A 6,285-nucleotide genomic window follows, 5' to 3' on the forward strand; every position below is an offset into this window, starting at 1 on the left:
TGGGACCACAGGCGCCCGCCACAACGCCCGGCTATTTTTTGGTTGCAGCTGTCATTGTTGTTTGGCGGGTCCGGGCTGGGGATTCGAACCCACCACCAAAGGTGTACGTGGCTGGCGCCTTAGCCGGTTGAGCTATAGGCGCCAAGCCGAAAAAAAAATTCTTATGGAAACCAACCAAGTGGCTTGTACTTGTAGTCCCAGGTATTCAGGAGGTTGAGGCAGGAGGACTGCTTGACCCCAGGAGGTTGAGGGCAGCCTGGGCAACACAGCAAGACCCCATCTTAAAAAAAAAAAAAAGGTTTCTCTTCCCCTAAGAGGCCTGAGGTGATCTCTGAAAATGGTTCTCTATTCACTTGACCCAGAAAACCCCACAAAGCCATGCAAGTCAAGAGGCTCAAATCTTCGTGTTAACTTTTAAGAACACATGTGAAACTGCCCAGACCATCCAGGGTATACATATACGAAAAGCCACTAAGTATCTGTCCCCTTAAAGAAACAATGTGTACCATCCCAATGTTACAGTGGTGGCATTGGTAGGTATGCCCAGGCCAAACAGTGGGGCTGGACACAGGTTCAGTGGCCCAAAAAGAGTGCTGAGTTTTTGTTGCATATGCTTAAAAATGCAGAGAGTAATGCTGAACTTAAGGGTTTAGATATAGATTCTCTGGTCATTGAGCATATCCAAGTGAACAAAGCGCCCAAGGTCGCCGAACTTATAGAGGCCATGGTCGCATTAACCCATACATGTTCTCTCCCTGCCACATCAAGATGATCCTTACTAAAAAGGAACAAATTGTTCCCAAACCAGAGGAGGTAGCACAAAAGAAAAAGACGTCCCAGAAGAAACTGAAGAAACAAAAACTGACGGCACAGGAATAGATGCAACATAAAATAAATGCAAATAGGGCGGTGGTGTGGCTCAAAGGAGTAGGGTGCCGGCCCCATAGGTGGGTTCAAACCCAGCCCAGGCCAAAAAACTGCAAAAAACAAAAATAAATAAATAAATGCAAATAACAGTAAAAAAAAGAAAAAGGTTTAAAAAATCCTATGAGGTGGGCAGTACCAGTGGCTCAAAAGAGTGGAGCGACAGGCCCCATATACCGGAGGTGGTGGGTTCAAACCCAGCCCCGGCCAAAAACTGGGCAGGGGGGGAAATAATAATAATAAAAATCCTATGAGGTTATTATAATGGTCCACTTCACTGGTGAGCACTAGCCCAGAGTTACCAGACACTGTCTGCTTCACTGATGTCAGAGGCTTATCCTCAGAGACTAGAACTGTGCCTTTCACACAGTAAATGTTCGATAAAATGCATTCATTGACCTTTAATAATTCATCTCTGCATTTCAGGTGGGATAACCAGGGGCGTGGTTAGATATACAAGATCCCTAGGTCCAGCCTCACAGCCTACGAATGCCATAGCACCTCCTTCCCGGTCCGACGGTTCCCCGGTAGTGCATGAGGCCCGCCTCGTTGAGGGCGGGGCCTTGCTCCTTATGAGGTGGGAGCAAGGTCATTCCGCTTTTCTATTGGTGTAATTCTTTTTATGGGCGGGAAATATTTACACCAGCTTTTGCGATTTGCTGTCTCTCGGGCAGCCGTGACCCGGACGCTCTGTGGGGCAACATGGCGGCGCCCAGCGGCAAGACCGAGCCGGACTTAAGTCCGCGACTGGCCGCGTGAGCAGGTAGGTCGTGTGTAGAAAGGGGAATGCGAACTCCTGCTTTCCAGGGCGTCCCGTTCCGAGGCCTAGGAAGGCGACCCCAAGAGGGACCTAGGTCCTGGCCAAGGCGCCATGACCTTTTGTGGTAGAGACGAGGGCCTGCGGATAAAGGTAGCCCGCCTTGTGCCCGCCGCCTCACGGCCCTGATCTCGCGTTTTGCAGATGAGACAAATGACTAAGAGGTTAAGGCCCTCGCCAGAGCGCAAGCTATAATTTAGCAGCGAAGCGGGAATTGGAACCCGTGTCTGTCAGTTTTCACCAAAAGGCCCAGAGCCAGCCTCAGGCGCTCCCGTAGGTACACTCCACCTCGGGTGCCCGATTTATAGATATTTTGTAGCAACTTAGCGCTTATTCCCATTCAGTAGATATTTGTTTGGCACCTACTATATACTAGGCATTGTCCCGGATGCTGGAGATAACAGCAATGAGAAAGATAGACAAAATCCTCTGTCTCCTGGCGCGGGATGGGAGTGGGGAACAGACGTTGAACAAGTCAGAAATGAACGAAAGAGGTGATTTCAGATAACTGTCGATAGTTGCTAAAAATCCATTAAGGTGAATGACGACGGCTTTTTATTTTTTGAGACAGCGTCTCACTATGTCGCCCTCCAACTCCTAGGCTTAAGCGATTCCCCTGCCTCAGCCTCCCAAGTAGCTGGGACTACAGGCGCCTGCCACAATGCCCACAACGCCGGGTCATTTTTTGCTGTAGATGTCACTGTCGTTCAGCTGGCCCCGGGCGGCCGGTTCGAACCCGCCACCCTCAGTGGATGTGGCTGGGGCTCAGAGTGAATTCTTTGGGGGGAGGAGGGGCTAGCCGACGAGGACTTTTTAAATACGGGGAAAGGGACCTCTCATTTGAATAGAGACTTGAATGACCATGGGCAGATCTGGAGGAAGACAGAGGAAAAAAGCAAGTGCCAAGGCTCTGACCCTGGAATTGTTGGCTTGAGAGACAGTGTCGCTTGTGCAGCCAGTGGTAGTTGAGTTTAGAAAGAGAGGCTCTGTCTGATTTTAAAAGTGTGATTAGCGATTAAAAGCAGAAAGCACTGATTTCAATTTACATCTTTAAAAGCTCCTTCTGGCCATGGCAAGAAAAACTAATAGAAGGCAGCAGTGAGGGCAGAAGTGGGAGGCTGGGTAGATCACTAGTAAAGAGGTCGTAGACTGGGGTGGTGGCCTGCAGACATAGAGAAAGGGGTGAATTTGGCAAGTTTTAGAAGTAGTCACCAGGATTAGTTGATGGATTGGGTGAGAGAGCAACAAATACAGTACACTCAGAAGTTACTTCTAGGTTTTACTAGTAACAATGGCGCCATTGGCTACAATAGAGGGAATGAGTTGAAGCAGGAATATCAGTTTAGAGCAAATTTAAGTTTGAAATTCCTGGGTATATGGCAGTTAGGTATGGAGGCTGGGACTCAGGACTAGAGATGAACATTGGGGAATTGTCAACACATAGATCATCACTTCTCAGATTTTTTTTTTTTTTTTGAGACAGCCTCCAGCTTTCACCCTGGTTAGAGTGCTTTGGCATCACAGCTCACAGCAACCTCCAACTCCTGGGCTCAAGTGAGTCTCCTGCCTCAGCCTCCCAAGTAGCTGGGACCACAGGTGCTGGCCACAACGCCCGGCCATTTTTTGGTTTTGGCTTTTTTTTTTTTTTTTTTTGAGACAGAGCCTCAAGCTGTCCCCCTGGGTAGAGTGCTGTGGCATCACAGCTCACAGCAACCTCCAACTCCTGGGCTCAAGTGAGTCTCCTGCCTCAGCCTCCCAAGTAGCTGGGACCACAGGTGCTGGCCACAACGCCCGGCCATTTTTTGGTTGCAGCCGTCATTGTTGTTTGGTGGGCCCAGGCTGGATTCGAACCCACCACCTTATGTGTATGTGGCTGGCGCCTTAGCCACTTGAGCCACAGGCGCTGAGCCCACTTCTCAGATTTTAATGTACATAGGAGACATCAGAGAATCTTGTTAAAATGCAAATTCTGGGCTAGGGGTGGTGGCTCATGCCTATAATCCCAGCACTTTGGGAGGCCAAGGCAGGAGGATTGCTTGAACTCAGGAGTTTGAGACCAGCCTGGGCAACATCATGAGACCCCATCTCTAAAAATTTTTTTTTCTTTAATTGAGATAGAATTTTACTCTTTTGCTTCAGGATAAAGTGGTGTGGTGTCAGCTTAGTTCATAGCAACCTCAAACTCTTGGGTTCAAGCCTCCTATGAACTATAGGCACCCTCCACAACACCCAGCTAATTTTTCTTTCGTCTTCTTTTTTTTTTTTTTTTTGAGACAGAGTTTCACTTTGTCGTCCCAGATAGAGTGCTGTGGTGTCACAGCTCACAGCAACCTCAAACTCGTGGGCTCAAGCATTTCTCTTGCTTCAGCCTACCGAGTAGCTGTGCCCACCACAATGCCTGGCTATTTTTTAGAAATGAGGTCTTGCTCTGGCTCAGGTTGTTCTCAAACTTGTGAGCTCAGGTGATTCACCCACCTTGGCCTCCCAGACTGCTAGGATTACAGGCGTGAGCCACTGCGCCCAGCCTTAATTTTTGTATTTTTAGTAGAGATGAAGTCTCACACTTACTCAGGCTGGTCTCAAACTTCTGAGCTCAAAGGAGCCTCCTGCCTTGGCCTCCCAGACTGCTAGGATTACAGACAATGGGCCACTGGGCCTGGCCGCTACAAAAAATTAAAAAAAAAAAATCAGGCTCCATGCCTGGGCTCAAGCGGCTGGGACGCCAGGCTTATACACCTAAGGTGGCGGGTTCGAATCCAGCCCAGGCCCGCCAAACAACAATGACGGCTGCAACAAAAAAACAGCCGGGCGTTGTGGCGGGTGCCTGTGGTCCCAGCTTCTTGGGAGGCTGAGGCAGTAGACTCGCTTGAGCCCAGGAGTTTGAGGTTACAGGGAGTTATGATTGGGCCACTGCCCTCCAGCCTAGGTGACAGAGCAACACCCTTCTCCCCCCCCCCAAAAAAAGGAATAAAAGACTTGTATGCTGAAAACTGTAAAACATTATTTTGAGAAATTAAAGAATGTCTAAATAAATAGAGATATCCCAAGTTCATGGATCATAAGATAATATTGTTAAGATATGAATAATTCAGTTCGGTGCCCATAGCTCAGTGGTTAGGGTGCTGACCACATGCACCAAAGTTGGTGGGTTTGAACCCATCCTAGGCCAGCTAACCAACAATGACAACTGCAACAACAACAACAACAAAATAGCTGGGCGTTGGCGGGTGCTTGAAGTCCCAGCTACTTGGGAGGATGAGGCAAGAGAATCACTTAAGCCCAAGAGTTTGAGGTTGCTATGAGCTGCGATGCCACAGCTCTCTACCCAGGGCAACATAGTGAGACTCTGTTTAAAAAAAAAAAAGAAAGAAAGAAAAGAAATGAATAATTCCTAAATTGATCTATAGATTCAACAACACAATCCCTGTCAGAATCCTAGCTGGCTTTTTTTCTTTTCTTCTCTTCTCTTTCTTTCTTTCTTTTCTTTTCTTTTCTTTTTTTTGAAGCAGAGTCTTACTCTGTGGCCCCAGGCTAAAGTCCTCTGGCCTTAGCCTACCTCAGACTGCTGGCCTCCCAAGTACTTGGGACTACCACCATGCCAGGAAAATTTCTATTTTTAGTAGAGACGGGTCTTGCTTTTGCTCAGGCTGGTCTCCAACTCCTAACCTCAAGTGATCCTCCACCTTCACCTCTCAGAGTACAATGCTAGGATTATAGGTGGCCCACTACGCCTGGCCTCCAGCTGGCATTTTTACAGAAATTGATAACTGAGTCAGGTCAGCAAGATGGTGACACACAGGAAGAAGCTTGTTGAGAGGGACCCTGCAGAGGGGATCTTGAGCCCACTGGACTGCTCAGCCATTCTAATCTAGTCCTCCAAAAAAACAGCAAGCTTCTCATTACCACTATGTGAGAACATACAGTGTCTGAGAAGGTACCAAATCCACCTGGCCTCAGAAGCACACCCTTTTTTGTCCTCAGTATACCTCCATGGTGCATGGAGGACAGCAGATGCTGTCCTGTGGCTCCATCCAGTCTGGGGAATTATTGGAGAAGCCAGACCTTGCTGAGAGCCTAAAGGATCCAAAGTCTAAGTCTCAAGCTGTCACCCTTTGTAGAGTGTTGTGGCATCAAAGCTCACAGCAACCTCAAACTTGTGGGCCCAAGTGATTCTCTTGCCTCAGCCTTCCAAGTAGTTGGGACTATAGGCACCTGCCACAATGCCCAGCTATGTTTTTGCCCGGACTGGATTAGAACCTGCCAGCTCTGGTATATGTGGCTGGCACTCTAGCCACCTGAGCTACAGGCACCGAGCCCAAAGTCTAAGTATTTTCACCTCAAGCCTATTCCGGGATTCCAGACAGCCTCTAGAAGCCAAGTGGAGTGTCAGCTGCCTTGACCCTGAAGGGCCCTTTTCTGGTGTTGACAGTCATCTTTTGAAGAGTGGCATTCACAAGTGGATCAGTGACTATTCAGACTTGGTGCCTAACCTCGAGGAACTGAGGATCGAAGTGGACAGGTTTTTTTTTTTTTTTTTTTTTTTT

General features: G+C 48.3%; 1 protein-coding gene across 3 annotated transcripts in view; it reads left to right on the forward strand.

Annotated features, from left to right (window-relative positions):
- Positions 1-1,616: 1,616 nt before the first annotated feature.
- The window catches only part of ECSIT (ECSIT signalling integrator), a 26,868-nt gene continuing 22,199 nt past the window's right edge, over positions 1,617-6,285 (forward strand). For all 3 annotated transcript variants that reach the window (XM_003797934.3, XM_023518018.1, XM_023518019.1), the window contains exon 1: positions 1,617-1,687. The gene's annotated coding sequence lies outside the window, so the exon portion shown is untranslated. The remainder of the gene's footprint in view (positions 1,688-6,285) is intronic.

This window comes from Otolemur garnettii, unplaced genomic scaffold, assembly GCF_000181295.1.
Source record: "Otolemur garnettii isolate 467f Iridium unplaced genomic scaffold, OtoGar3 scaffold00127, whole genome shotgun sequence".
NCBI classification, from domain to species: Eukaryota; Metazoa; Chordata; class Mammalia; order Primates; family Galagidae; genus Otolemur; species Otolemur garnettii.